Source organism: Rhincodon typus, chromosome 35 (assembly GCF_021869965.1).
Source record: "Rhincodon typus isolate 14 chromosome 35, sRhiTyp1.1, whole genome shotgun sequence".
NCBI classification, from domain to species: Eukaryota; Metazoa; Chordata; class Chondrichthyes; order Orectolobiformes; family Rhincodontidae; genus Rhincodon; species Rhincodon typus.
The window spans coordinates 2,008,123-2,030,026 of NC_063366.1; the positions used below are offsets into that span (position 1 = coordinate 2,008,123).

The 21,904-nt window shown below is 43.5% G+C and overlaps 1 long non-coding RNA gene across 1 annotated transcript; it reads left to right on the forward strand.

Moving 5' to 3' along the window:
- LOC125487009 lies at positions 1-19,925 on the forward strand. Its single transcript, XR_007265562.1, has 3 exons — positions 1-45; positions 7,088-7,167; positions 19,592-19,925. It is a non-coding gene; the product is annotated as an uncharacterized LOC125487009 (long non-coding RNA).
- Positions 19,926-21,904: the final 1,979 nt, after the last annotated feature.

Below are 21,904 nucleotides of genomic sequence, written 5' to 3' on the forward strand. Positions count from 1 at the left end.
AGCTGGTTCACTTCCTATAGGGATTGAAAACCAAGTGAGGAGATGGTGAGTGAAGGAGCAGCTTTTATACAAATTGTATCCCATAATATCCACACCAACCTTCAGGCAGTCTGACTATCCTGTGGGCAATCAGGGGTGGAAATGTCCCTTATGCTGTGTGAGAAGATCCAACTGAGAGAGCTGTTTACTCAATGCTTTGTACTGAACTGTTTGACTGGAGCTGTGTGTTGGATATTGTGTGTGTTTATTGGAAGCATTTCCCTTCTGATTTCCAGGCTGAGTTTTGTTGACCAATATACAATATACAACATCCTTTATTGTCCCGTGTGGGAGTGTAGTGAAAAGCCTTGACAATGTCTGCCTTCTTATGGCAACGTCTTCGGTACAAGTACCCATGTACAATTCTTGAATACAGCAGAGGAATAAAAGTAGTTGCCTACTTACAGAGTTGAAAATAAGTTAAAAATAGGAAAATATTAAGGAGTTAACATTACAGAGTTCTAAGTTAAGGATTGTCTCCTCATACCGTTCTCCGTCCAGGACTCGCTGCCTGTGCGCTGCTCCGGGTCTGATTGCCACGTGCAGGGCTTCTTTCCCGCGCTGCTCCGGGCTCACAGCCCACGTGCTGCTCCAGGCTCACTGCTCGCGGTGCTCTGGAGCTCATGAAGTGTACCTGCAGGGCCCAGAGCACAAGGCCCTGCTGCCCGTGCTGGTTCCACCGCGGGATTCGGCCCACGCTCTCTTCCATCCGCCACAGCACTCGGCCCATGCCCGCTCTGGTCCACCTCAGGACTTGGCCAGTTCGCTGCGGTCCACCACAGTTCTCAGCCTGCTCACTCTGGCCCTCCGAGGGACTCAGTCCGCTTGCTCTGCAGCTCCACTCTCCGGGGGTCAGGTGGGGAGGTGGGTGGAACTACAAGAGGAAAGAAAGAAAAGAGGGAGAAAAGGTAAAGGGATTGGCAAGCAGAGGAGTTCCAAGGAGCTCTGACTGGAGCGTCCTACTCTGCTGCCATCTTGAATCATTTTAATTGGCGAATTAATTGGAAAAACTGCAGTATTTTCGAAAAAAAAAGCATACTTGTGGACTCCACAGTGTTAAAAGATGTTGTGGTTTCATGGAGCTTGCTGGGTTACAGTAGTTTGTTCTTCTTCCTTGGGTTGACTTTCTGCTGTGCCTCACGAATGTGCCCCAGAAACTCCTGCTTTTGCTGCTCCACCGTCTTCCCTCCGAGACTTTCCTTCCAATCAACTCTGGCCAGCTCCTCCTCAAAGAATTCTAACAGATTTATCAAGCATGTCCTCACGATAATGAAGCCTTGCTGACTCGGCATTACTTTACTATGCACTTCCAAGTACTCCGCAATCTCATCCTTTATAATGGTTTCCAAAATCTTAGCAACAACTGAGGTCAGGCTAACTGGCCTATCGTTTCCGGTCTTCTGCCTCCCTCCCTTCTGAATCAGGGAATATTACATTAGCCATTTTCTAGTCATCTGGGACCTTCCCTGACTCCAGTGATTCTTGAAAGATCATCACAAGTGCCTCCACAATCTCCTCAGCTATCATCTTCAGAACTCTGGGGTGTAGTAGAGGAGTTGAGGAGTTGCATTACTGATCAAGGAGAATGTCATAGCTGCGCTCAGAGAGGACATCCACTGAGGCAATATGGGTAGAGCTCAAAAATTAGACAGGTGCAATCACTCTGATAGGATTGTACGAAAGGCCGAACAGCCACCAAGAGATTGAGGAACAAATACTAGGCAGGTTATAGAAAAATGCAATAAAACAGGGTTGCCATAGTGGGTGACTTTAATTTCCCCAATATTGACTGGGACTCCCTCAGAGCAAGAGACTTAGATGGAGCAGAATTTGTAAAGTGCGTCCAAAAGGGCTTCTTCTCAGGCAAGTCCACATTTGACATGTGGGAATTGTTTGAAGACTTACTGAGGAGAGTGCAGGGCCGACATGTTTCAGTAAGGAGGAAGGACAAGGTTAGAAAGGCAAGGGACCCTTGGGTAAAGAGGAAGGTTGTGAATTTAGTCAAAATTAAACAAGTGTATATGTAAGGTTAAGGAAGCTAAAATCGGACAGGACCATGAGAAATATAAAGAAAGCAGGGAAGAAGTCAAGCAGGAAATTAGGAGAGCAAGAAGGGTCCATGGAATAGAATAACCTGGTAAGTAGGGTTAAAGAGAATCCCAAGACATTCTATGGAAACATTAAAAACAAGAGGATAACTAGACAGAATATAGGACCACTTAAGCTAAAAGGAGGAACTTGTGCTTGGAGGCAGAGGATGTGGGTGAGATTCTAAATGAGTACTTTGCATCAGTATTCACCCAGAAGGATATGGAGGTTAGTGAGATTAGTGTGGAGCATGCTAATATGCTAGGGCACTTTGAGATCAAGAAAGAAATGGCATTGGGTCTCTTGAAACATATTAAGGTGGATAAGTCCCCAGGGTCCAATATCATCTATCCCAGGTTATTGAGAGAGGCAAGAGAGGAGATTGCTGGGGCTTTGACCAAGACCTTTTATCCTTACTAGCCACTGGAGAGTAGCAAATGTTGTTCTTCTGTTTAAGAAGAGAAATAGGAATAATCCAGGATACTATAGACTGGTGAGTCTCACATTGGCGGTTGGGAAGCTATTGGAGAGAAATCTTAGGGATAGGATTTACCCACATTTGGAAAAGCAAGACCTAATTAGGGACGGTCAGCATGGCTTTGTGCAGGGTGGGTCATGTCTTACTAACTTGATTGAATTTTTTGAGAACGTGACAAAGGTGATTGATGAGGGTAGAACAGTGGATGTTCTTTACGTGGATTTTAGTAAGGCTTTCAACAGGGTCCCTCATGGTAGGCTCATCCAGAAGATTAAGATGCTGGAATCCACGGTGACTTGGCTGCTTGGATTCAGAAGTGGCTTACCCATAAAAGGCAGAGTGTAGTGGTGGAAAGGTGTTTTTCAGGCTGGAGGTCTGTGACTACTGGTGTTCTGCAGGGATCCATACTGGGACCTCTGCTGTTTGTAATGTATATAAATGACTTGGATGAAAACATAGATGTGTGGGTTAGTAAGTTTGCAGATGATAGAAAGATCAGTGGAGTTCTGGATAATGTAGAAGATTGTCAAAGGATACAGAGGGATATAGAGCAATTGCAGATATATATACGGCAGAGAAATGACAGTCAGAGTTTAATCTGAGTAAGTGTGAGGTGCTGCATTTTGGGAGATCAAATGTTAAGGAAAAGTATACGTTACTGGCAGGACCTTAAACAGGGATTGATGTACAGAGGGATCTTGGGATTCAAGTCCATAGCTCCCTGAAAGTGGCCACGCAAGTAGATAGGGTGGTAAAGAAGGCGTATAGCATACTTGCCTTTATTGGTAGGGGAATTGAGTACAAGAGTCAGGATGTCATGTTGCTTTATAAGATTTTGTTAGGCCACACTTGGAGTATTGCATTCAGTTCTGGCTGCCTCATTACAGGAAGGATATGGATGCTTTGGAGAGGGTGCAGAAGAGGTTTACCAGGATTCTGCCTGGATTAGAGGGTATGAGCTTTAAGGAGAGGCTAGAAAAACTTGGCTTGTTTTCTCTGGAGCAGCAGAGGCTGAGGAGAGACAATAGAAGTCTATAAAATTATGAGATGCATAGATAGGGTTGACGGTCAACTTTTTGCCAGAGTTGGAATGTCTAATACTAGGGGATATGCATTAAAAGTGAGAGGGGTAAAGTTCAAAGGAGACATGAGGGACAAGTTTTTGACACAGAGAGTGATAGGAGTCTGGATTGTGCTGTCAGGGGTGGTGTTAGAGGCAGATATGATAGGGATATTTAAGGGGCTTTTAGATAAGCACATGAATATGCAAGGAATGGAGAAATATGGATCAAAGGCAGGCAGAAGGAATTAGTTTAATTTGGCGTCATGTTCGGCAAATATCATGGGACAAAGGGCCAATTCCTGTGCTGTGCAATTCTATGTTCAATGTGAGGTGTGTGAAAATCATTCTCAGATTCATCAAACTTCTGCAGACATCAACACATTCACACAGGCGAGAAACCTCACACATGCAAGGAATATGAAGTCATTCACGGGGTCATCAAAACTTCAAAAACACCAACGAAACTATGCAGCTGTGAGATGTGTGAAAAAACATTCTCAGAGTCATCAAAGCTATACAGACACCAAAGAATTCTCACAGGGGAGAAAACATTCACATGTGAGGTATGTGACATATCATTTTCAGACTCATCAAGACTCTTGGTCCACCAGAGGATTCACACAGGGGAGAAATCATTCATGTGCAAGGTGTGTGAAAAAACATTCTTGGAGTCAACACATCTTCAAAGATACCAACAAATTTGCACAGGAGAGAAACCATTCACATATGAGGTGTGTGACGGATCATTCTCAGACTCATCAACCCTCTGCACACACAAACAAATTCACGCAGGAGAGAAACCATTCATGTGTGAGGTATGTGACAAATCATTCCCAAACTCTTTGCAATGCCACAGGCACCAACGCATTCACACAGGAGAGAAACTGTTTATGTGTGAGGTGTGTGATGCACTGTTCACTCAATCTTCTGCTCCAACAGAGGAATCACAAAGTGTGGAACGCTTCAAATGGGAGGTTTGCAATAAAAGGTTTGTAACTTCTTCAAATCACCTGGGACATGAGGGGATTCAGAAAGTAACAAACTCTTCAGGTTTGATTGTGTGACAAAGCATTCACCCACACCTCCAACCTGAGCTACAGCAGACCCTCACTGGTGAGAAACCATTCAAGTGTGTGGTGTGTGAAAAGGCTTTCATATAGTCAGTATATCTCTTGGTCCATCAAAACGTGAGAAAATTTTGATTGGTCTGAATTCTGTAACAAAGCATTCATACACTTGTCCTGAAATATGAGTGAACATGTGTCAAACCCTTCCAGTATGAAATGTGCCAGGATTGTTTCACCTCTTCCTCCTCTCTCACAGAGGAAATCTCCACATGGTCTTTGAGCCAGGTCACCTACTTCTGTTGCACTGAGAGTGTTCACACAGGATACCTGTCATTTAAAAGTGCTCTATGTCTCAGCAGTGTCTGCCTCAAACCTCGCCCACCATCAAACCAATTGGTTCAAGTACATCAATTTAACCTTTGACCAGTTCACAGTAACACAGCCATCAATGGTGGATGTAACGAATGTCAGAATGGAAGAAGCCCAGAGAACTTGTAGAGAGAAGGGACCAGAGGTGACAAAGAGAGGGGGTGAGGCCATGGCAAATTCTGTCCTTTAGCATGGGGATTTTAAATTGGAGACTCTGAAGGACTGGGAAAAGTGTACAGGTCGGTGAGAACACTGGTGATAGGTGTATGTGAGGTTAGAGATTGCGAAGTTTTGGTTAAGCTGAAGTTTATCGGAGTGGAATATGTGGAGCTGAAATGGAGAGCATTTGAATGGTGTAGTCTAGTCTACAAGCAACAACAGCATGGATGAGGATTTCTACAGCAAATGGACTAACGTGGGGCTGGGAATGTTAGAATTTCCTAGGTGATTTCCTAGGTGATCGATGAGATGGAGAGGTATGGGGTTGAAAACTCACCTGGAGGCTGAAGAGGATGACACTGACCAATTGCTGTTGTGTACTTAATAAAAACCAAAAGAACTGTGGATGCAGTAAATCAGGAACAAAAACAGAAGTTGCTGGAAAAGCTCAGCAAGTCTGTGGCAGCATTTGGGAAGAGAAATCAGAGTTAACATTTCAGGTTTAGTGACCCTTCCTCAGAACTGTTGGTAGCTCAGAAAATGTTGGTTTATATGCAGAAGATAGGATGGGGGGAGGGGGTAAGGAATAAATGATAAGTGGGGAGAGAGCCCAAAGAAAGAGAAGAACAGTTGGACAAACAAAGGAGTGGATTACAATCTAGCTGGGAGAGTGAATAGCTGTTAATGGAGACTATTACTGGCTAACAACAGGTAGTCTGTAATTGCAGACTCTGTGATAACAAGGCCTGGTGTATGGCGTTGGTACCAGGATGTGGGAGAGTTCAGGTTGTAAAATTATTGAACTCAATGTTGAGTCCAGAGGGCTGTTCCCTGGCCCAAATCCCAGTCTGTCTCAGGCTTGTTGCAGTGTTCCAGTGAAGCTTAGCACAAGCCTGAAGAACAATACCTCAGTTTCCATGGAGGGCTCTGCAGCCCTCCAGAATTCAACATCGAGTTCAGTAATTTTAGGATCTGAGTTCTCCTATTTCCTAGGCCCCAACCCCACTCAATTCAATTCAAACTCCAATGGGAGTCTCCTGCTCACCTAATGTGCAGAACACTAGCTATTCATCATCAATCCACTGTTCCATCAAAAATACAAGTTGGAGATTCCTTGATCGTTTGATTCCAACTCCAAAGGAAAGCTGTCATAACCAATGCAGTGCAGGTGAGTGCTGAGCAGTTTCAAGAGCCATGCAGACTTTCAACATTGTTTTCTTCAAAATCTCCAGAGTTAATTTTAATGGAGTGGAACAAGGCTGGAAAGCGTTGAAGACAACTGTCATCTCTTACTGTTAGGCTACCACCAGCTACAAGACCACGAGAAACCAGGAGTGGGTCCAAAAGAACTACCTAAGACCTCATCAAAATGAAGAGGAAAGCTCTCCAGTGCTGGAAAAACATCACTGTCAAGTCAAACAGGTGATCTCATCAAACAGCAAAGGTGGAGTTTGAAGGAAAAACTAGGGAGACTGCAGGTCCAAGGACCAATTCTCCATCCTGGAACCACTAGTTAAATATATGGGCAGACATGTGCATGTAGGATCAGACTCATCAGTCTTGCCAAGATCCATAGAGCCAGAAAGGACCCACAGGGCATTTCCTAGGTGGACAATCATACTCGTTAGCAAGCGATTGCCAATGACTGATCCCTTGCCTAACAATAAATGTATCAATCTCAGTTTTGAAATGACCCAACAGCCTCAAGAGATTTTTGTGGGAAGAGAATTCCAGATTTCCAGTCCCCCTTTTTGGGAAGAGGTGTTTGCCAGCATGACCCCTGAACATGTCGGTCTAATTTTGTTGCTCTGCACCTTGTTCTAGACTCTCTCTCCATGAGTGGTTTTCTCCACGACCAGGATACTTTTATGAAGCGAAAAAGGACAACACACAAGAAAGTCGCGGTAAGAGATCTGTATGCTCTTGTGATGCCAGATACATTGGCCATACATCTCAACAACTGACGGACGATATCAAACAACACATCCCATTGACTTTCGGCAGGGGTAAAGATGCTTAACTGCGCTCAACCAGCCTGTGCTTGCAAAACTTAGATTACAGTTTCCAGCACTAGATGTGATTCTGCTCTCGAACATGTTACCAAATAATCCATATTGTACTAGCAATTACATTGAAAACCAGTCAGGCTTGTTGTATGTTTCAGTTACATGTTCATGTTACACTCATCCAAGATTCATGTTATGGGAAAATCTTCAGTCATTTTAAAAATGGTCTTGTTGGCGCCCAGCGTTCGAGAGTTCGAATCTAAGCGCGCGAGCCCGAGCGGCTGTGACGTGGTGCTGGAATTGGAGGTGTCCCGTGTAAATGGCAGCCCCTGGCGGCAGCAACCGGAATCGCAGCCTCTTCCCGTCAAATCCCTTCCCCTCCCTCTCAATGACAACAAGGTGCAGGGCTGGATGAACACAGCAGGCCAAGCAGCATCATAGGAGCAGAGAGGCTGACGTTTCGGGCCTAGACCCTTCATCAGAAAATGAAGCTGCTTGGCCTGCTGTGTTCATCCAGCTCTGCACCTTGTTGTCTCGGATTCTCCAGCATCTGCAGTTCCTACTATCTCTGATTCAATTTTAACCCCCCTCCCTCTCCATGATTGGTTCCCCGGAGGGACTGCGTCCCAATCCCCCACAGGATCTGGAAGATTTAGGCTCTGCCCCCACGTAATGTAGGACCAGGGCGCGTGGCTTCTCCTCGGGGGCTGCGTGTATTCCCCAAGGCTGTTGAGGGCTGGAGCACAACTCCCATCCCAGAAAAGGAAAGAGGGAGAAACGAGGAACAGCAATTCAGATCTGTATCACCCTTCACTGGGACGGAATGAGGAAGCCCAATGTAAATCAACGAGGGGTATTGGGAAATGGGATTTGCTACGCATCGGGTCAAGGGACCACAGTTTCGAATGACTTCTCCTAAAGTGGTCAAGCATGTTGAATGGCAATATCTAAATCCTCCTGATATTCCAATTGTATGTGATAATGGGAGAGTCTCCTGGTTGGCCGTACTTGATGCAGAGTAGTGCCCTCAAGCTGTGTCCTGATTTTCTTCTTAAAGAAGCCTACAGAGTGTAAAACCGAGAGCTTTAGATCTTTTACTCAAATGGATGAAGCCCAGGAACAGAAATAGCTTCTTATTGGGTGTCTTCTGTGTGATTCTACTGGTGAATATGGATCACAGGAGCCACTTCATAAAAATAGCTATCTGATCATTATCACATTGCAGATTTGTGGGAATTTGCTGTGCACACATGATTGGCCCTGTTCCTACATTTTAACAGTGATCACACTTCAAAATGCATTGATAAAGTTGATACAAAAATGCAAATCGTTTTTCTTCAGGAAATTTTATGCTTGTGAAATGGTAATTAAATATCCATCAATTTTGAAACCCAGAGGTGAAGTGGCACAGTAAGTAGTATTGTGGGTCAAAGGCAGAATCTCTAGATTTCTCTAGGAATTGAGGGCAATGTCTGCTAAAGTGGTCAAGCAAGTTGAATAGCAATGACTAAATCATCCTGATATTCCAATTGTGTGTGATAATAGGAGAATCTCCTGGCTGGCCGTACTTGATGCAGAGTAGTGCCCTCAAGCTGTGTCCTGATTTTGGCCTTTATATTATGTACAGGACGCTTACTGTAGTATCCTGAGTATTTCAGTGAATGGGAACACACCATGCTGACAAGACAGGTAGCTTGGTTAAAGCTAAACAGTGAATTTATTGAGAGTTATAAAACTCTAAAAAGCTCAGAAAATTGATAAAACAGAGAAACAACACAATGTTCAGCTTACTCCAAACTTCAAATCAGCCAAAATGACAAAACATTTGAAAATGACTTGAGATTCTTCTGCAAGATTCTTCCCAAACCATGAAATTAATGTTGGACGAGTGTAAGGTAAACATATCTGACTGTTGTTACATCGAGGTATGATGGCCTGAGGGAACTCAGGTCTGTAGAGACTCAAGCCGCTCCCTCCCCACACTCCGGATAGTTGTCCTTCCAGACAGGAGAGTACAAACAGTCCCCATGGGACTCAACAAACATCCATTACCTGAAGAGAATTTGTCCATAATTCACATCTTGAATGAAAGCAGGGTCTGCTTCACTCTGGGACCTGTCCAGAATTAATATCAGCTGGGACCGTAACAAATGGGTGAGATCCTTGACACAAGCATTAGATCTGATGAACCTCTCCCAGGAGGGCCACAGACATCCCAATACCTTTGGCTGAAACCTCACACCTGAAGGATTACTCTGCTGTGTGGAACCTCTTGTACTGGAGAAGACCTGATGACCTGGAGAAAGATTTGTCGCACACCTCCCCTATGTGAATGCGTCAGAACATAGAACAGTACAGCACAGTACAGGCCCTTAGGCCCACGATGTTGTGCTGACCTATTATCCTAATAAGATCAAACTACTCTGCATACTCTACATTATACTATCATCCATGTGCCAATCCATGAGTTGCTTAGAAGTCTCTAAAGTATCTGACTGCACTACCACTGCCGACAGTGCATTCCACATGCCCACCATTCCCTGTGTAAAGAACGTACCTCTGACATCTCCTCTATACCTTCCTCCAATCATCTTAAAATTATGTCAGTGTTGCACAAGTGCTGAAGACTGCCTGAAGGTTTGGCCACAGATTTCACACTTGAAGGGTTTGTCTCCTGTGTGAATCCTCTGGTGCCTCATGAAATCACTGGGCTAGCTGAAAACTACTTGACAAACCTCACACCTGAAGAGTTTCTCCCCTGTGTGGATCCTCCCATGGAGCAGCAAACTTATAGATATTTGCAAAAGCTTTTATCACATAGCTCACACTTAAAAGGTTTGTCCCCCATGTGGGTCCTCTGATGGACCAGGAGGCCTGAGGAACATGTGAAGCCTTTGTCACACTCAGAGCATTTGAACAGTTTCTCTCTCATGTGCACACGTTGATGTGCGCAGAGGGACACCAGCAGGGGGAATGATTTCTTCCACACTTTGCACAAGAATGGTTTCTCCCCAGTGTGAGTGCATCGTTGTGAGCAGAGGGTCAATGACTGCAAAAACAATATGTCGCACACTTTGCACGGGAATGGTTTCTCCCCAATGTGAACGTATTGGTGAATGGTCAGAGTTGATGAATCTGAAAAAGATTTGTCGCACACTTCACACATGAATGCTTTCTGTCGAATGTGAATGTGTCTGTGTATGCTGAGGGCCGATGACTGTGAGAATGATCTGTTACACCCCTCATATATGAGTGATTTCTTCCCAGTGTGGATGCGTTGGTGTTCATGGAGGGTCAAAGACTTAAGGAATGATTTGTCACACACCTTACGTGTGAAAGGTTTCTCACCTATGTGGGTGCGTTTGTGTAGACGGAGAGTAGATGAATGTGGGAACGATTTGTCACATACTTCGCAGGTGAATGGTTTCTTCCCAGTGTGAACATGCTAGCATGTGTGGAGATTAGATGACTGTGAGAAGGAGTTCTTACACACTTCACACTTAAACAGCTTCTCCCCAGAGTGAATGCACCAGTGTTTCACAAGCATCAATGATATTTGAAGCCTCCGTCACACACCTCATATTTAAATCGCTCCATTTCCATTAAACTACCTTTGTATTGCAAGATGGACAAAAGATGAACCCTGTGCATTCAGGGAGCATATGAGTCTGTGGAACCCTCCTGACATACCTCACACTTGAACAGCCTCTCACCTGTAGGAATGAGGTAGTGGTTCATGAGGGTCAATGAATGCCTGAAATTCTCTCCACACTTGGAGCCATCATGCTTCTTCAAATGTCACCCTGACCAATCAACCACAGCATTCAGAAAGGCTGGTTTTGATGGAAGCTCCCCTGTCCCAACCAGACAATACTTTCACTGTGAAAGACCTTCTGTCAACCTGTCAACCTTCTCTGTATTGAGCAATGTTTTGAAGGGACTGAATGTCTTCCCACAGTTGTGTAGTTGTTCTTTGGGTGATGGTCGGAATTTATCTGTTGTGTCTATGCTCTGTGTTCGCTGGTATGGTAGGGTGCAATCCTTCTGTAAAACAGGAAAAGAAAGCATGATTTCCTCCAATTCCCTGCCCTCCTTTGCTGAAGGAGCTGATTCCTCAGTTAGGGACTTTTCACAGTGAGTGCTAGTATGCTATTCCCTCGTGGGGGTATCAGATATAAGTCCTTTCTTTTTCCTCACTACATTGTGACATACCATCTGTTTCCAGCAGGAACACTGGATAGTGACCATGAGAAGACAATGTGGCTACTTCCCTTCTTCTTCCCAAACTGCCATTTACCCAGGCACTGTTAGAACAATGGAAAAGACACTTGGGTGGAGTGTCAATCAAATTACTCTGAGCTTGTTGGAAAAGTTCAGCAGGTCTGGCAGCATCTGGACGGAGAAATCAGAGGTATTGTTTTAGGTTCAGTGACCCTTCCTCAGAACTGATGGTAGCTGGAAAAATGGAGATAGCAGGGACTGCAGATGCTGGAGTCAGAGTCATATACAGTGTGAAGCTGGAGGAACACGGCAGGTCACACAGCATCAGATGAGCAGGGAAGTCGGCGTTTTGGGTCGGGATCCTTCATTAGGACTGGGGAAGACAGGATTGGGGGGCGCGGATAAGGAGTAAATGATAGATAGAGATAGAGCACAAAGAGAGAGAAGAACAGTTGGACAAAGGAGTGGATAACAATTCGCCTGGGAAAATGAATACCTACTAATAGGGACAATTAATGGCTAACAATGGATTCTGTGTAATAGTGTGTATTGTTTCACATCAGGTCTACAGAGGATGGAATGCAGGAGAGCAGCCAGGGTGCATTGGAATAAGTAGAGTCTGGAGGTAACAAAGAATGAATTTTTCAGCAGTAGATGAGCTGAGGCGGTGTGAAGTCAGGCAATATTATATTAGCAACCATAGAGAAAGGGAGGGGAGCAAACGTGCCAGGATGGAGGCCAGGTAATGCATGACCTTTCTATAATAATTCCCCAATCCAAGGAAAAACCAAAGCAGATGTGGGAACTGGGGCATCTTTGATCACTCTCACTTTATTTTCCAACAGGTGTAATCCAGTCTTGTCAGTAGCCCAAGTAGGACACTTGGGGTGCCTGGAACATGTACTTTTCCCTTCTGGGGCATATGCCTGCCTCGGAGAAATGTCTAAGGACAATGTCCAGTTTCTCTAAATGCTCTTTATTGGTCTTCCTGGTTATTTGCACGTCATCCAGATAAATGGTGACCTGGGGCAGACCTTTCAAAATGTTCTTCAAGGTCTGCTGAAAAATTGCACAGGCTAATGATATCCCAAAGGGCAGTCTTGTATATTGGTGCAAACGCTTATCGTATTAATTGTAACATATTTCTGGAATCCTCATCTAACTGCGATTGCAGGTATGCATGGCTCATGATTAGCTTTGTGAAGGACAGCTCCCCGCCAACTGTGTGTATAAGTCCTCTATGCAAGGGCTTGGGTATTTATGCAGCTGCAAGAAGCAGTTTACCATTTGTTTAAAATCCGCACAAAGGTAAACTGACCATCCAGTTCACAATCTGTGCAACCGGTGCTGTCCATTCCACAAACTGTTTGATGATTTCTTCACTTTCCAGCCCCCTGATTTCTGCCTCAACTTTTGCAGAATCGCGGAATTGTTCCCTGGACAACATGCAAAGTGGCCTTGGCTCCTTTGATAATCCCTAGATCTTCAAGAAAATCCTCCGGATATTTAATTAGGACTTCACTCAGGCAGCTATTTTCTAATCGAAAAATGATGAGCCACTCAAAGCGAATCTTTCTCAATCAATTTCACCCCAATAGGTTTGGGCCTTTTACTACAATCAGCAGTAACTGAACCAGCTGCTTCTCATAAGAGACTGAAACCGAAAATGTACCCTTAATCTGTAGGGGTTCCCCAGTGTAGGTTCTCAGTCTAGCCAAGTTTTTATGCAAACTTACAGGTTAGAGTCCAGAGCAAATTTTGTTAAAGACTGGTGCTGCAATCGCTGATACAGCTGCACCAGTATCAACCTCCATTTGAACTCAGTGACCAATAAACCAGTTTATTTTAATTGGTTCTAATTTGAATGTTGCTGAGCCAATTTAGTTATTCCAAATGAGAAGCCAGAGGAATTTCCAGGGTGTGCACTCTCCTGGATACCAGCCTATGAATTCTCTTACTCAATTTAAGTCAAATAGAACTCCTTTGCTGTCTTGAATCTGCATACCAACAACTACATGCTGGCCTGGATCCTGAATAAAATTTTAACCGTTTAGCTCAGTCTCGGCTTTGTTTTGGGGATTTGCTGTGAGCTGACCTAGAATCCCTCTGTACATGATACATCCTGAGTAAGGCTATGCAATTGCCTTCACTCAAGTGGTGTTCCCCAAGCTCAGTTGGACTGGAACAATGTCCACTTCCATCAGAATACCTCACCAACATTGCTTCTCCCAATGTGGCAGCTATCGATTTCAGGTCCTGTGTTTGGTCCACAGAAATAAGTAGGGGTTCATTCAAGGTCCTCACTGGGCCCACTCTCTTCCATGCTGGGCCCAGTGGAGTTTTGTGCCCTGGGCCCACTTGAGGTAGGCCTGCCCGCCTGACATATAAGGACAGGTCCATACCATCTTTCATCGAATGGTCTGGCAGAAGCAGCAGTCCAAACTTTGAAGACATGCTTGAAGAAATAACCTAGAGTTTCACTAGATACCAAACTGTCCCAGTTCCTATCTAATTATAGGACTGTAGGGATAGCTCCCGCAGAGTTGCTAATCAAGAGAAGACTCTGCACCAAGTTAAATCTGATCTTCCAGGATGTCACGAGGACAGGTCTAGTGATGTATAAAGTTCAGATAAGTGCAACAGTCCTGAACAAGCACATAAACCATATGAAAGCTGCAAACTCACAAACAAGGGCCTAGACCCTTCTTCAGATTGCCCGAAAAGTCAGCTTTCCTGCTCCTCTGATGCTGCTTGGTCTGCTGTGTTCATCCAGCTCTACACCTTGTTATCTCAGATTCTCCAGCATCTGCAGTTCCTACTATCTCTGGGAACAAAACATGCCTGGCACCTTGGAAGAGTCGAAAAGGCTGATGTAACCTATGAGTTCTCCCTCTCCGTCAGGCATTGAAGATACCTCAGAATCCAAGATGGACAGAAGGGATCTTGCTATCTCGACACCTTTGCCACCTGAAGAAGAGAAGGAATTTCTTCCAAGATCCTCTGGGTGCAAGCTACTATGCGTTGCATGCTGCCCACATTTGAGGCAGAGTTGGAGGAACACCCCAGGAGGAGCTGCAAGAGAAAGAACCGGCCTATGCCCTTGAACTTGGACAGTAAGGATGTAGTAATTGTAACAATGTCCGCCAGGTGGACCTCATAGAATATGAGTTCCCTGATTGGGGCTGTGTATCTGTCCAATTAGGGAGCCCTGGCTGACAGAGAAAAACAGGAGTGTCAGACATCCTGACTCTCTAAGAGCTGGCTCTCAGGGAGTGGGATCAGTCAAGGACTTTCCATGTGTAAATAAAGGGTGGCTTGTTAATAGGATCCCAATTTCTGTGGAGTTACTTCAATGACAAATGGAGAGCAGAATTATTGCAAAGACAGAGCCTTGTTTAACCTCAGTTTGCTGTCAGCACAGTCTGTGGTTGCTCCATTTCTGAGGATCATGGCCTGAAGTTTACAGTCAGAGGATGGTGACATATTTCTGACAACAGCTGAACTTGAGAAAGTAACTCTACAAACCTACCTAATCACATGGTCAAAGATTTATATGAGGTTGAAAGAAGCTGTGGAGAGAGTTGCATGCTAAACCTGGATCTGTTTTGTCAACTTGTCACACAGTCAAGAACATGTCACTGTTACCCTCGATTATGTCCTTTCCTGGCCCACTCTGTTACTTCTGTCTCTGAGCTATTCTGTTACTGCTGTCCCTGAGCCATCCTGTTACTGCTGTTCCTGAACAATCCTGTCACTGCTGTTCCTGAACAATCCTGTCACTGCTGTCCCTGAACCATCCTGTCACTGCTGTCCCTGAACCATCCTGTTACTGCTGTCCCTGAACCATCCTGTCACTGCTGTCTCTGAACTGGCGAGTGAGCAAAGAAGTAGCAGATGGAATGTAATGTGGGAAAGTATGAGGTTATGAGCTTTGGTTAGAAAAATAGAGGTGTAGACAATTTTCTAAGTGGGGAAAGGCTTCGGAAATCTAAAGTGCAAAGGGACTTGTGAGTCCTGGTTCAGGACACTCTTTAGGTTAGCATGCAGGTCCAGTTGGCATTTAGGAAGTCATTTCATTCATTTCAAGAGGGCTAGAATACAACAGCAGAGATGTACTTCTAAGGTTATGTGAGGTACTTGTCAGATTGCATTTGGAATGTTGTGAGCAGTTTTTGGTCCACTATCAGAGAAGGATGTGAGGGGGTCCAGGGGAAGTTTACAAGTAAGATCCTGGGCATGAAAGACTTGTCATTTGAGGAGCAATTGAAGATTCTGGGCCTGTACTTAGTGCAGTTTAGAAGGATGAGGGTGACCCAATTGAAACTGACAGAATACTGAGAGGCCTGGATAGAGTGGATGTTGAGAAGATGTTTCCACTAGTAGGAGAGACTTGGGCCCAAGGGCACAGCCTCTGAGTGAAGGGACAATGCTTTAGAACTGAGATGAGGAGAAATTTCTTCAGCCAGATTGTGCTTAATCTGTGGATTATATTGCTGCAGAGGGCTGTGGAGGCCAATCATTGAGTGTGTTTAAGACAGCGATAGATAGGTTCATGATTAGTAGGGACATTAATGATTACCGAGCAAATATGGAAGAATGGGTTGAGAAACATATCAGCCATGATTGAATAGTGGAGCAGACCCAATGGGCCAGATGACCTAATTCTGCGCCTGCATTCTATAGTCTTGTGGTCTTATGGTTTTGTGGGATCACTTAGCTCTGTCTATCACTTGCTGCCAATGCAGTTTAGCACCCAGGTAGTCCTGTTCTGTAACTTCATCAGGTTGACACCTCATTTTCAGCTATGTGTGGTGCTCCTCCTGGCATGCCCTCCTGCACTCTCCATTGAGCCAGCATTGGTTCCCTGGCTTGGTGTTGGTAGAGTGTGGGATATGCCTAGCCAAGAGGTTGCAGGTTCTGTTGGAGTACAATTTGCCTGCTGCTAATGGTTCAACAGCACCTCATGGATTCCTGGTGTTAAATTGTTACATCTTATTGAAATTGGAACTAATCAGCAGGGCCACACAACACAATGGACATTATCCTCAATGTGAAGTTGAGTTTTCATCTCTATAAAGACTTTACAAAGATCAATTCTACCAATAATGTCACAGACAGATGCAGCTACAGTGTAGATTGTTGAGACATGGTCAATTACATTTTTCTCTCTTTTTGATTCCCCACCACCTGCTGCATACCCCAGTCAAACATCAAAGTCCTTTCAGACTCAACCAGCTCAATCAGTAATTGGGCTACCAAGACACTCTTGGTGCTGGACATTGAAATCCCCCACCGAGAGTACATTCTGTGTCCTTGCCACCCTTACTGCTTCCTTCAAGTGGTGATCAATTACTGGAATATTGATTATTAATTTGAGGTAGGGTGGTGATGTTTCTTTGCACATATTTGACCGGATGTGCCATTAGACTTCATGGGGTCCAGAGTCAATGTGGATTCTTACGGTAATTCCCTCCAGATTGTAAATCCACTGCACCATTCCCTCAGCTGAGCCAGTCCTGCTAGAGGGACAGGACATATCCAGGGATGGTCATGGTGGTGCCTGGGACACCGAATGTGTGATTACATGAAAATGATTACATTAGGTTGTTGCTTCACGATTCACAGCCATCCAAATTTTAGACCAAGACCGAGATATTAGAACCAAGGACTTTAGAAGGTTGAGAGGGCTGTGTACAGTGTTGTCATTCCCAGTGTCTAGATTAAAGCCAGGTGACCTGGTTTGATTCTTATGGGTTTTGTAACATTTTGTGACAATTGAGCATTCTGATTGGTTATTTCAGAGGATATTCAAAAATGAACTACTGTTGTGGTCTGGGGTCACATATTGGCTAGACGAGCTAAGGATAGCAGATTTCTTCAAAAAGGGGTTTAGTGAAGTGGTGTTTTCGTGGTAATTGTTGATGATTCCATGGTCATTGTTACTGAGAACAGCTTTCCAAATCAAGGTTTATTAACTGAAGTTAAATTCCACCAGGTGCCATGATAATTTAAACCCAAGTTTTCAGAGCATTAGCCGAAGCCTTTTATGAGTATCAATGGCATATCCATTATGTCACTGCCTCCTCACAAACATTTTTTTTTTTCTTTTTATCCCCTTCCTAAACCTTTTTGCCTCCATTTGCTATTCTCTGTTCAGGTGTTCTGCCTTTCCAAATTCCCTCCGGCAATTTTAAGTAGTCCTTGAACTTCCTGAACTCTTGCCACTATCACAGGCTTGACTGTTTAAGAGACAGCCATTCAATGCTCTTCTTGACATCCTTTGTTGTACTTTCTGAAGCATTTAATGCTTGATTATCAAAAGCAGTGACTCCAACTGTCCATCCACTAAAAGACAGTAAGAAATAGATCACGCACATGCATCCCATAGTGTCCCACAGTTTGGCGCATAACTGCATTACCAGAGTCTCCAATCTCCAGCCATCACTGCCACCTCATAAATTGTAACTCCATTCACCTTAGACTACACTCATATTAATTCAAGACAGGGTGCCCCCAATGATTATGCTCCCAGATGATAAGAGATGAATTTCCTCCCTTTTTAATTCAAACCCTCTCTAGGTTGCCAGAAGGATAATTTTAAAAAAAGGTCCCTTCTGTCATAAATACAGTTTCCCAATTGAACTGTATTTATGTTTTAAAAGGAGACAAATTAACCAGGCTCACTTGAATAAAGAACGAGGTCAGCTTATTAGCTGCAAACATGACAAAATATAACAAAACACTAGGCACATACAACAGCTTAAACAAATATATGAATTGATCTCCGGATTATGTGATGGGTAGATGGTGGAATGTTGCACTGTTAATTTGGATGGTATTGATAAAATGGATTTTGGTTGTAAAGCAATTGATTTTGAGATTGTTAACTCTGCAGGTTAGCTGACGGCCTTTAGTTCTATTTCCTTTTTGATGGTGACTCCACTGGCTGGACTGACGTCCAGCACACAGAGTAAGTGAGAGTTTTCTTTCCCTGCAATGCAGGGCTATCTGACGGCTGTCCTCAAACTTTGACCTGAAGGTTCGGAAAAAGATATCAGAGTTGAAACTTTAACTTTAATTCTAAACCTGTCGAGTTACTCCAGCACCTCTGGTTTTTATTTCAGAGTTCTGACATCAACAGTATTTTGCTTTTCTGGCAAGCTCTGATCACCAGAGACCATCCACCTTGTCAGGGGTGAGGGGAGGGAGAATAGATTACTGTATGATAATTAAATTTGACAGGATTTCTTTGTCCCTAGGATCTCTTCAGCCACCTCACATATCTTTTCCATTCTCCTACAGGGTTGACAAAGACCTATCACTACACTGGTTAATGTTAAGCCAATGTTTCTACGAGATGTTATGTGTGCATGAAATGTGTATGTGTGCATATGTATGTGCGTGTGGGTGTGTGTTCATTCACCAGTATGAAGCAGAGACAATGTCTGCATAAGTATGAGTGTGGTTCAGTCTCTGGAGCAAAATTGAGAATGTTACCCACTAAGCCACAGCTGATTCTTCAATGTGTTAGAAAAGCCAGCAGCACTGTGCTGATGGGAGAATTATTTATTCAACACTGTTATTTTGGAGCCAATAATTGTTCTTTGTGCTTTCTCCTTACTTTAGGAGGTTGAAAACTTGAATGCAAAGTGTTCTACAGCTTTCTGCTGTTGCTGACTCCAATTTTAGCTTGTGGTAAGGAGAGTTGAAATGCCATTGGTCTGATCTCTGAGGATATCTGTAAAGGTCAATGGATACTAGAAGTAAGGGAACAATCAGCACTGCTTTAGATGTTGTATTAGCTTGTTGGTGTTGGTTCCATTCCAATGAGCAATCTAGAAAATGCACAATGCTGAGTGAGCAGAGCTTTCAATAATTTCCCAAGTGACTCCTCAGACTGACCATTTCTGCATCACCCATGCTGGAAAAGATGGAATTCATCCAATTCAGTAGTTGCCTATAGGATCACTCTTCCATGAATGGGTCAAAATCATTCATGTGAGAGGTAGCTGCATCTTAAAACAATATGCTGTGTAAATGTTCTCTCATTTTAATGATGGGTCCACAGTGATTCATGTGAACTGTTTCCTCTTACCTCTAGATCACTCCTACCATGGGATTATGTCTTCACCAATCATTCTTCCAATGGTTCTTTCCCTTGTTATTGGTGCTGTGCTGATTTGGATCTAGTCCTGCCTTCAATCCAATGGTATGGAACAATATCATTGTGAAATTAACTGCACTCACTCACTTCCTCTTAGTTCAGGGTTTCTGTGATCATGATTCTTCACTCAAAGTATGATGGCTTTCAAAGTATTTCCTGATGTTTGTGAGACCGATGTCCCCTCAACATGTAGTGCCTTCCGTGCCCAATAATTGGCAATGGAAATGGAGAACTATTGGGAGGAGGGAGAGATGCATATGGCACAGATCAATTACAGCAATCTGTCTGAGTATCCTTTATATTGAGTTCAAAGATAACTGAATCAGTGTAAAAACTTATGTTAAGAATAAAACCTTGTCAATGACCTTTGCTGGTTTTGTGCTTTTTGCATCTGAAATTGCATCACAGTGGCATCAAGAAGTTGACGTCAAGCCTCAAGGAAGTGATATTAAGAATACTTATTAAAAACGTGTTCTAAAAGGTGAATCACAATCTATATTTTGATGTGGGGATCAATTACAAAATTCCTCAGTTTTTCAGATGATACAAAATGTATGGGATGTGAGATGTGGCGTACAAGCAAGAAATATTTCAAGGGGATTTTGACAGGTTTACTGAGTGAGCAAGAGCATAACAGATGGAAGAAAATGTGGATCAGTGTGAGGTTATTCACTTTGATAGAATGAAGCTACAGAGTATTTCCTAAATGGTGAGAGATTGGAAAGTGTGGATGTTCAAAGGGAACTAGATGTCCTTGTTCATAAGTCATTGAAATCTAACATGCAAATGTAGTAAGCAATTCAGAAGGTAAACAATGTGGATCTAGAACCAAGGGGTATGATCTAAGAGTAAAAGGCAAACCATTTACAACTGAGATGAGGAGGAACTCCTTGACTCAGAGAGTGATGAATCACTGGGTTACTCTATTTCAGAGGACAGTGGAAGCTCAGTCATCAAGTAACTTCAGTACATCCCTAAGTAATTTGGTGTTGTGATCCATTGAGCTACCTTCCTTGGAATGAACAGAAAAAAAGGTTCAGAATCAGCATGTAATGTCATATTGTATTTATCTTTCAGATTGCCCTGTCTTGCTTCTGGGAACTTCTGGGAAGTTCTTCTTGAAATCTAATCTTGCCTCATTTTGTCAACTTCATCCATTTTTCTGATCTAATGTTTAACTATTAGCACACATTCCTGCTGAGAAGGGATGTTTCTTGTTTCTGATGAACAGAAAGCATTTTGGTTATTTCTTCATCCTTATAATGCAGACGAACAAACCTTGTCCTCTGACTTTTCGCTTTGTTCCTCCTGGGCCTTGTGGTTTAATTGTTGACAGTTTAAATTTAACTTGTTTCAGCCACTTTAAGTTGTCCACTTGGATAAACGTGCTTGTTCCAATGGCATTTAAATTTAATCAAACATTTTGCTTCCTTCAAATTTACTGACCTGAATTTATTGTCTCGGTCAGGAACTTCATTTAAAACTTCCAGCCTATTTGGTTCCTGTTCATCTGCCTCTTGTGTTTTACTTCTTTTATTACTTCATAGTATTACTTTTGAATGATATTTTATTTTAAATATCTGACTTTTCCACAATTATAAACTTCAGCTGCCTCTGCCGTTCGAACATGATGCTTATATGGTCCGTTCACACCACACTGCTGTATTTCAAGATGACAGTTCGAGTGTTTTACCCTTTTTGGCAGGTTTTCAGTTTGGAGTGACCTCTGCCTTTGGGGCCTACATTCTGGAAATCAGACTTGGTGATTTTCATGAAGTCTCATGCACAATCACCCAACTCTACTTTCAGATCTTGGTGCTGCCCACCTTTATGACTGCTGAATCCTGTCTAGCTTACATTTAATCTGACAAAGCCTCATCTCTGACCCCAACAACTGTGGGGTTTTGTGACTTATGTAGCAGTCATTTATAAAGGCATCAATGGACTCCACACATCATTTCCTGCCCTTATTAGATCTAGCCTTTTAAATGATCAGGTTGCAATGCTGGGGCTGAGTATGAGACAAAGGCAGGACTTCAGTCCATCCCTTACTTGCTTAAGGCATCATCTGGGATGGAGGCTATTGCATATAGCAATGTACAGACCTAATCCTGACAATCTTGGAACAGCTCTGGAAGAGGTAAGGGTGCTTCAATTGTTCTGGAATGCTGAGAAAGGTCTTCTCCCTATGACTTAATTGCTCCAGTTCTTTCTGATTTCTAGGGACTGTGATCTCATGCTGACTGGTCT